The following is a 10,663-nucleotide window of genomic DNA, read 5'->3' on the forward strand; positions in this document are numbered from 1 at the left end:
GGGAGCATACGCATAATATCTTGAGTAGATTCAGGAGTTTAGACTAAGTCAGCTCAGTAATGATGGAATGGTCCGTCACGACTAAGCCAGGCAGGATGTGGTCTTGAAAGTCTGGGCTGCCAAAACTGCCACGTTGCAAATATGGCTTTAGTTGAAAATGTAACTGTGCAGTATCAGAGTGATTTGCTAACCACGAGACCATTTTTTTATGGCTGTAAACTTGAAAAGTAATTGGAAAGATGTCTGGTGGGTGCCCGCCAGTGCGCGATCCCTTCCTATTTACATAAATAGTTGATATTTTCCATCACGCGAAGTTTAAAGAGGTTGTTGGCGACGGCATTACTGAAGAACGTTGACAACAGTACAACAGTAGCACACGCTGTAGCTAGAACTAGAGTCACTGAGTCATAATTAGCACGGGACCAGTCAGCGGGCCAAGCGTCAAGTTGCATTTCAGATGGCAGCCATCACAGTTTCCAGGGTTGCTATGGGGTGACCCGGTAGGAATGGCATAGAGTACTTGGCTCAGGCAGCACAGGCGGGTGATGGCCAAGACCACGAGAAATGTGAGAGCAAGAAGCATTCTCTGGCCATCCAGTGTGGGTGCAGCCACGTGAGGACAGAGATTGGGAAGCCTGGTTAGGAGAGAGAAACAAGAAGAGACTGAGAACAGCTGGAGAGGCAGGAACTTAGGCAAGAATCAGCAGATTCAAGGCCAATGCCTGGCTTTCCCTCCATACTGGAGCTTAGTCTGTGCTGGAACTCTTTTCCTTGCATAAGAGCCTTTAAATCAAACATTCCCTGCCCAACAGTATATCTCAATTATATCATGTCCCCTCCCCAACTTCTCCCAGCTCCCTTCCCACCCTTCATATTCTTTGTCTTAATAAATAAATAAAATCAGACACACATATAAAAATAAGAAACACACACACACACACACACACACACACACACACATATATATATATATATATATATATATATATATATATATATATATATATAAAGAGAGAGAGAGAGAGAGAGAGAGAGAGAGAGAGAGAGTTCTTTTTGGGTTGGCCAGAGTACTCTTGAGCATGAGGACTGCCCTGAAATGCAGTTGATATACCCAGTGACACTCCATTTTGATAAACTGATTTCCCCTATCCCAATCTGTACCAATTGCAAATAACTTCTTAGTTAGGGGTTGGATTTTATGTCCACTTCCCCTTCTCAGTGCTGGGCTTTTGTCTGATTTGAATCTGTGCATGTCTTACGTTTGCTGCCATCATCTCTGTAAATAATATGTGCATCAGCCCTATGGTATCTAGAAGACACATTTTCCTTGGAGTCATCCACCACCTCTGGCTCTTGTAATCTTCCTGCCTCCTCCTTTCTGTAGATTCCTGAGTCTTGAGGGAAGGGGTTTGATAGGGACATCCCATTTAGGGCTGAATGTTCCAAAGTCTCTCAGTGTCTGTACATTGTCCATCTGTAGGTCTCTGTGTTAATTATCATCTACTGCAAAAAAAAGAGATCTTCTGATGGGAGTTAGGTAATGCATAGGCGCATAGCCGGACATTATTAGGAGTCACTTTATTGTTACATTCATTTTGCAGATTAATAGCAGTAGATGTCTGCCTAGGTTCCAAGACCTGTCTAGTCTCCGATTATTGGTCTCATTAACAGCGCTGGTATGGGTTCCATCTCATGGAGAAGACCATCAGTTGAATTTGAAAAGTGGTTGTTTACTTCCATGATGTTTATACCACCATTGCACCACAGGTTACACCTTACAAGCAGTTCACTATTGTAGCTCACATGGTTTGTGACCTAATTTGGCTGATGATTACTTGTCTCCTCCAGTAGTGTGCACAGTACATTCCAGCACTGAAAATTGCCAATAGGTATGAAGCTTCTTGTTGGCCAGCTCAATTTCTCCATTTTGTCTAACATAAGTATGTGGTATCTTCAGCAAATAGGGCCTTACCATTAGGTTGTGGAGAGTAACCAATAGTGTAGACAGTAAGCTTGTAATATTTGGTGGGGTCTATGGGACCCCCTTGGACAATGACTCAGAAATATGTAGTACATTCCAGGTGCTGAAGGTTTGCTTTGGTAGCACATAATGTCTAGTTGGGGTATTGTCTCCCCAAATATAAGGTAACTTCATTTAAATTCCTTTTATATGTGTATGTGTTTTAGGAAACTTCTATAACAGTAGGTTTCTATATGGCTTTTCAAAAGGACTTTAATGTTAGTTATCACTCTATATTCCTCCCCTCTAATCTGTTGTTCCCATCTCCCTCCCATTTGGCTTTCTTATTCCAGTTTCCTGTTTATCTCTTAATAGCTTTAAGTTCTATTTCCCTTCCTTGGAAAATTCCTGGTTTTCCCTCCTCTCTTACTAGCTATCTAATTCCGTGGATATTCTGAAGGAAACACATGTATCTACAGCTTAAAAGCTAGCATCTACATAAAGGAGAAAACACGCGGTGTTTGTCATCTGGGTCTAGGTTACCTCACTCAGGTTGATTGTTTCTAACTCCATTCATTTATCTCCAAATTTCATAACTTCATTTTTCTGATCAGATGAATAATATTCCATTCTGCTAATATACTACATTTTTATTATCCATTCATCAGCTGATGGATATTTAGGCTCTTTCCAATTTCTGGCAATTATGAATAGAGCAGAAAATGAACATGGATGAGCAAGTATCTCTGTAAGAAGATGCAGAGTCCTTTGTGTATATGCCCAAGAAAGGTAGTAGAGCTGTATCGTGTAGTAGCTCTATTTTCAGCTTTTGAAGGAACTTACACACTGATTTTGATAGTGACTGTGTACATTTGCATTCTCGCCAGCAATGAAAAGTGTTCTCTTTTGCCCCCATCCTCACTAGCATGTGCTGTCATTTGTTTTGTTAATCCTGACAATTTTGACTTGTGTAAGATGAAATCTCAAAGGAGTTTTAATATTCATTTCCTTAATGGTTAAGGATGTTAAATATTTTAAATGTTTCTCATGTATTTATTTTCATTTTTTGAGAACACTCTCATTAGTTCTATACCCCATTTCTAAATTAGGCAACCCTGTTGCCTCTTAAAGAAACTTGTTCCCCTTAGAATCACGGATTTTGGATAGTTGTTATTTCTCTACAACTATTTGGTTTTAAACATCAATGGGATTTCACCCAGACAGTGGAGTAAGGAAAACACTCCTAGTTCTTCTCAAAGGTCAGCCAAAATCCAAGATGCTAGATGGGAGAGGTGGGTTACCATCTCAGGCACTGTGGTCCCTCCCATCATTTTTGTCTTTCTGCCATAGACAGGTATTTCTTTCAGACTGTAGCTTGCTATAATGATAAGAAAATGCCTGCTCTTTAACCATACAAAAGGCCATTCAACACATGACTCTTCACACACACACACACACACACACACACACACACACACACACACACACACACTTTGCCATCCTTGACCACTTCTATCAGGTATTTAAACTTTCTTTTCAGGTGCCTGAGAACATTTCCAGTACTTAGTATGGACAAGAGTGTGGGACATGAGACACTCTCCTGTTGATAAAGAATTCCACAGACTCTGGGTATCAATAGCAAAATAGTTTATTTTTGAACCTGTGGGTGGGGTACCAACCAAGATGAAATGGCAGCCGTACATTTGAGCATCAATCCATCATTCTTACAGTTCTAATGCAGGCCTTTCCCCCTCTTTTCCCACTGTCTAAGTACTTGATCAGGTATAATAATTTCCTTTGGATGCTGTGGTGGTTTGAATGAAAATGGCCTCCACAGACTCATAGGGAGAGGCACTATTAGGAGATGTGGCCTTGTTGGAATAGGTGTGGCCTTGTTGGAGGAAGTGTGTCACTGGGGGTGGGCTTTTAGGTTTCAAATGCTCAAGCCAGGCCCAGTGTCTCTTTCTCTTTTCCTACTGCCTGCTGATCCACATGTAGAACTCTTGGCTCCCTCTCCAGCACCATGTTTACCTGTACACTGCCATGCTTTTCTACCACATGATAGTGGATAAACCTCTGAACTTGTGTGACAGTTTGAATGTAATTGGCCCCCATAAACTCATAGGGAGTGGCACTATTAGGAGGTGTGGTCTTGTTGAAGTAGGTGTGGTCTTTTGGAGGAAGTGTGTCACTGTATGGGCAGGCTTTGAGGTCTCCTATGTTTAGCTATGTTTAGTTTTGTTTACTTCCTATTGCCTATGGATTTAGATGCAGCTCCTTCTCCACTCTTAGCTCCTTCTTCAGCACCACGTCTGCTTGCACGCTGCCATGTCCCGCCATGATGATAATGGACTAAACCCCTGAAACTGTAAGCTACCCAATTAAATGCTTTCCTTTATAAGAGTTGCCATGGTCATGGTGTCTCTTCATAGCAACAGAAACCCTAACTAAGGCAGCCTATAAGCCAGCCTCAGTTAAATATTTTCCTTTATGGAGTTTCTGTGGTCATGTTGTCTCTTCACAGCACTAAAACCCTAACTAAGACAGCTGCTCATAGAGTTCTCACTTAGCCTGAGTCTCCAAGCTAGTTTGGTCACTTTTTTTAGTTCCCCTTTCTTAAGTTTATAAAGCCCTGTAATCTCATCCCCCAGTGTCCTGTTTGCATGGGTTTAGTCAGTTAGACCATTTAAAAAAATATTTCATTTTCTTTATGTACATGAGTATGTTTATGTGTGTCAGTATGTGTCCTATGTGTGCAGATATCTGCAGAGACTAGAAGAGGGCATTTGTTTCCATAGACCTGGTGTTACAGTTGATATGAGCTGCCTTACGTATGTGCTGGGAATTGAACTCAGATTCTCTGGAAAAGCACCCAGTGCTTTTAACTACTTATTCACCCCTCTAGCCCTACATAGGTCTCTTTGAAAGTATGAAGGATATGCAAAAGCATCCTGTGAATCTTCAACTGTTTGAAAATGGGTCACGAGATTTTACTGATTGCAGCAGGGGATGATACAGAAATTTTCAGGTAGGCAAGGGGCCTCAGAGACCTATTTGGATCTTCCTTTAACTAGAATTCCCTGGTTCCAGAAACCGAATTCAGAGTGGGAGTATATGAAATTTCCAATCTCACTGACTCAGATTGCTTTGTAACATTCATCTGCACCCCTCTTCTAACAAACACACACACACACACACACACACACACACACACATACACATGCACACAGAGGCACATGCTCCCACCCATTGAGCCACATTATTTATAACAGGAAACATGGCTGAAAAGTTGCAAATTGAGACAGACAACTTTATCTAGAGTCCGAAGTGTATATTCCCAGGGTGGTATTTCTCCAGAATTGTTTTTCACCTTTTACTGCCAATCCTTTCCAGCTGGGCAAACAGAAGTAGTTGTCCATTCTTCATCAAACACAGACACTGCATGTCAGGTAGATTTAGAAGGCTAGAACCATTCATTGCTACAATTTCCCTCTTTAAAGCAATTTTATTGGCTTCTTTTTCAAATTGGAACCAGAGATGAAATATCTACCCTAATTGGATGAAAGTAGTCAAACATTTCACTGTTTAGGTCAGTTTTTTTTTTTCTTTTTCTTCTCTTCAGTTTTTCTCTTTTCAGTAACTTCCCACCCTTCCTCAGTGAGGCCTTCTTGAATTCCTGCACTGGGGCAAAGTATGCTCAATTGATTTGGAAAGTAATACGTGCCTATGGTTCTTTGGCTCTTGCTTTTAAAGAAATAATGAAGGCAAAGTGTTTTCATTTCAGAATCGTGGCCTTTTATCCCAGTTGGTGATCCTGGACTTATTTTTACATTCAATAATCATCTCTTTGTGCTCACCAGGAGCAGTGTATTGTACTACTAATGATAACAATCACAACCATTTACTTGTTTCCTGCTCTAAGTTGGGCACTGTGTGAGATGCATCACATAGCATACATTCCTCTTTGCAACCCTTGCAACCAGCTCGGCAAGGTAGATATTATGAGGGTGACTTACCACATCAGGAAACTGAGACGCAGGGGAGTTAAGGGTAGAGTTTCATATCGCAGTATATGCATCTAAGACTCACAACCATCAAAATCACTTGTAGTCTGTGTCTCAAAATGTCTTCTTTACTCACTGTCTGCCTGTCCTGTGCTTCAGAACACCTGATTCAGGAATAAGGATGCAAACAAGGATATCAAAAGAGCTGAAGGTTAGGCAATTTCTCTGAATTTCCCTTTCTTCATTCACAGGGCAGTAATCATACTTATTGTTTAGGTTGTTTTCATTTATACAACTCACATTTCTGGTGTTGAAGGACAAGCTCAATAAACAGTAGATCTCTTTAATTCCCATAATTATGTCTCCTTCCAGTTAATCCCAGTGGATGAGAACTAGGCATGGCCATTGTAGCATCAATCAGAAGTAGTCCAGCCCCCTTACTTCAGTCCATGTAAGGTACTGGGCCAATTACAGTACTCCCAGGATTTTTAAGAGCACAGTAGTCAGGGGTGGGAATGGGGTAAATAAGTATCTCTTTCCTCCAAAATCATGAACTTAATAGGAAGTAAAGGCAGGGATGGTGCTGCAGGCTTGTCCCATGTGTAGGGAGAGTCACTGTGTTTGAGACTCCAGTAGGCCAGTAAAGAGACAGACCCAGAGACAAGAAGTAGAAAGAAAACAAATTGCAGTTTCTGGTCTCAAATTTCACCACCACCAAGAATATCTTTGTTCTTTCCCCTCTTGTATCTGGATGATTTTGTTAATCTGTTTACTTCCCCAATTGTCCTGTTGTAGATGAATATTATGTAATTTGGAGTTTTACCCAAAAAAAAGTCGTCATTAAGAAGAGGGTTAACAGACTGCAACCCACAGCTCCAGGGAGGCTAGCTAGCAGGGAGGACCCTAGGAAGGACACACGGATTACCCAGTGAAGGAGAAATAGGTGAGATCTACATGAGCAAACTGAAGGTGAAGGAGGGTAATGGAGGGCAAGGGATGGGGGATGAGAAGTTAGGGGAATGGGAGGTTCGAGCTGGAACCAGGACAGAATGGGAGAGCAAGGAAAGAGACACCATGATAAATGAAGACATCATGGGAATAGAGAGAAACAGAGTACTAGGGAAGTTCCCAGGAATCCACTAGGATGACCCCATCTTAGACTACTGGCAATAGTCGAGAGGGTGCCTTAGCTGGCCTACTCTAGTGATCAGAGTGATGAATACCCTAACTGTCATTATGGAGCCTTCATCCAGTGACTGATAGAAGCAGAAGCAGAGATCCACAACCAGGTGCCAGGCTGAACTCCAGGAGTCCAATCGATGAGAGAGAGGAGGGATTCTATGAGCAAGTAACACCAAGATCATGATGGGAAAACATACAGAGACAGCCAATCAAACTAGTGGAAACATATGAACTGTAGACCAGTAGCTGTGGAGCTCCCATGGTACTGGACTAGGCCCTCTGGATAGGTGAGACAGTCGTTTAGCTTGAACTGTTTAGGGGGCCCCCAGGCAGTGAGATCGGGATCCATCCCTGGTGCATGAGCTGGCTTTTTGGAGCCCAGTGCCTATGGTGGGACACCTTGTTCAGCCTTGGTGCAAGGAGGAGGGGCTTGGACCTGTCTCAACTGAATGTACCAGGCTCTGCTGACTCCCCAAGGGAGACCTTGCCTTGGAAGAAGTGGGAATTGGGGGTGGTTTGGGGGAGAAGCTCGGGGGGTAGGAGAAAGGAGGAGGGGGGAATCTGTGTTTGGTATGTAAAATGAACAGAAAATTTCTTAATAATAAAAAAGGGCTAAACAGAAAACACATGATGCTGGGTGAAATGCTTAAAAAATAATATTATTTAAGTGTGGAACAGAAGCTGAGGGGCTAGACAGGGCAGGCTCCATTCTCCATTCAAGGCTGAGGGACTAGATGGGCCAGGCTTGGCCCTAGGTTAGAAGACAAGGGAATGGATGTGCCAGGTCAGCTATGAGTAGGAGGCTGGGGAGATAGACGGAGCAGGGTCTGCCTTGCTTAGAGACTGAAGGGATGACTGGAGCACAGTCATTTCAGGGCCAGAGGATGAAAGGATGTTTGGGGTAGGGTCAGCCTAGGGTCAAGGATGAGGGGACAGATGATAGCCTTGGATTGATAGTATTTGCAGATAGATATGATAGGTATATGAACAATGACTATATTATTTTGCTTATTGTTTTTATATTTTAAATTCTTCATAATAAAAAGTTTAACTAAGAAAAAGATACAACTATCAAAAATTCATAGATCAGCCCATGATAACAAGATACTAAGTCACACATCCCTAAGAAACTGGAGTATGGCATGGAGTACACCCTAGTGGGTAGAAAAGAGAAGCAAGACCTTTAGTGGTTACAGGAAGAAGGGTAAGACAAGGACTCAGTGAAGATATCCAGCTCATTCTCTGAATGAAAACATGGAAGGGTGGGAAGGTGTAAGATCAATACTCATATGTTAGATTCATAGGAGAAGGGTGCTGTTAGAGGTCACACCCCCAACAGAAAGATCCACAGGGCTATCACTTCCTGGAAGTCTTTCTTAATCAGGAGTCTTTCTTAATCACCACCATGATTGGATAGTGAAGGCATCTCTTTGCTCACTCTTTTGTTGATTCATTTAGTCATTGATTCATCCATCCAGGCATTCTTTTGTTGCTTTCATCCATCCAGTCACCCATCTGTCTATCCATCCACCCATCTATCCATCCATCCATCCATCCATCCATCCATCCATCCATCCATCCAGCTGTCCATCCATCCATCTGTCCACCCACCTGTCCATCCATCCATCCATCCATCCATCCATCCATCCATCCATCCGTCCATCCGTCCTTCCATCCACCCATTCCTCCATTCATACGTTTGCTAATTCATTCAGCTAACTTCTCGTTCAAGAAGCAGAAAGGCTTTGCTAAAGCAGTGTCTTGAAAATAGGTGGTGTTCAATAAACATTTCCTAAATAAATGAATGGATGAAAGGAGATACTATAAAGATGCACCTTTAATTATGGAACTCTTTTGACATTGCATCAATATTCAATCTGCTCCATTTAGAATCTGCCAGAGTCTATGTTGCAAGTTCTATCTCGAAGGCTGTGATGACTTGGCCAGGAAAACAGTATTGCTGAAATTTCACATAGACAACCACAGCTTGAAACTTGTTCTAAATGACAGAGTTTGAAACCCCTAAATCAAGTTTTCTATCTTTGAGTGACAAGGATGTCAAAAAGATGGAAATTAATCTTTCAAAATATGGTTTTTGCTTGTTGAACTGAAAACCTTTTAGTACTTTTTTTCCTGTGTGGAAAAGCTCTCCCAACAGGAGAAATCTGTGATGTCTACTTAATTGCTTCAGTAATTTTAATGGAAGTTCATTTTCAAAGATGTCGCAAACATCTGTTATATCTAATTGACGAGACTATTAGCTGACTATATTTTCTTACACTATACATATTACTACTTTGCGTTCATCAATGGCTTCATAAGATTCATTCCAATTGCATCTGTTTACTAAGGACCTGCTTAGTACAGACTATTCTGTGCTACTAAAAAGAATGAAAAGGCATTGCTTATACTCAGATAACTAATGTGCTCATAGGAGAGAGAAACAATGTGATCTGGGGCTCCTTTATGAGTAAATCAGTTGCTTTTAAAAATAAACAGGGAAATCATCGTAAGTTATGTGCAGGCTCCTGCCATTGCATCATGCCACCCTCCACATTCTTCTCACCAAACTGGTCCCTGCAGGGCAACCCACAAGAGTAATTCTTCACCATACGGTTTCACTTTGTCTTTAAACATGTGAAGGTAAATATACCCAGAGCCAAGACACACCAAGGAAGCAACGTTTGTGCCACCTAAGCATGCCAGACAAGCTCTGTCTTCAAAAGACACCATTTCTCTAAAACAGCCAAAGTTCCAACACTTTAAGATTTACAGAAAAATGGCTAAAACAGTATGGCATTTTTCTACAAGGAATAAACCAGTAGTGATCATCCTAACTAACGGAAGACCATACTTAATTGGTGTTTCCTTAGTTTTAACACTGTTCCCTTTTTATACAAGGAGAGACAGTATAGGGGGTTTAAAGACGGCTCAGTGAATAAAGCAATCATCATGCAAGCATGAGGATCAGAGTTCATATCCCCAGAACCCACAAAAATGAAATGCAGGCATGGCTGCCTGTAACCCCAGTACTGGGAAAGGAGACAGAGTAGCTGGAATTGACAAGCTTCAGGTTCAGTGAGAGACTCTGCTTCAGTAAATGAAGTGGAGAGCAATTAGGAAAGATGCCACAGGTGAACCTCTGGCCTCCACATACATGTGCACACATACATGCATACCTACATACATATGTGTGCTCCCAAATGCATACCACACACATATATACACATAAAAGATAAATTTAAAGACAATTTGAAATGTATATATATTAAAGATGTGACCCTGTAAAACTGATCATGAAAGTTGAATTGGATATGGAGTGACCGGAATCCCCACAGTACACTATATGGGGGTCATTTTGTCATAGGCCTTCTGCCCTGGCTCCATTTGGAGAGCTCTGGTTTACTCCTATTCAAGATTCAGCTTGAAATAATCAAAGTAATTCATTAAGATGCTTTTCCTGAAACAGAGGAATGTTTTCCCCCTCAAGTTGAATTCTAATCTACTGCTCAAGGGA

At 41.6% G+C, this 10,663-nt stretch overlaps 1 long non-coding RNA gene across 2 annotated transcripts in view; it reads right to left on the minus strand.

The window, feature by feature from the left end:
* LOC131923257 (uncharacterized) overlaps positions 1-6,630 on the minus strand; it is a 28,698-nt gene extending 22,068 nt beyond the window's left edge. For both annotated transcript variants that reach the window (XR_009382555.1, XR_009382554.1), the window contains exons 1-2: positions 6,265-6,630; positions 5,977-6,128 (exon numbers count right to left, since the gene is read on the minus strand). This is a non-coding gene — a long non-coding RNA (uncharacterized LOC131923257). The remainder of the gene's footprint in view (positions 1-5,976; positions 6,129-6,264) is intronic.
* Positions 6,631-10,663: the final 4,033 nt, after the last annotated feature.

The sequence above is a fragment of the Peromyscus eremicus genome, chromosome 13 (assembly GCF_949786415.1).
Source record: "Peromyscus eremicus chromosome 13, PerEre_H2_v1, whole genome shotgun sequence".
NCBI lineage: Eukaryota > Metazoa > Chordata > Mammalia > Rodentia > Cricetidae > Peromyscus > Peromyscus eremicus.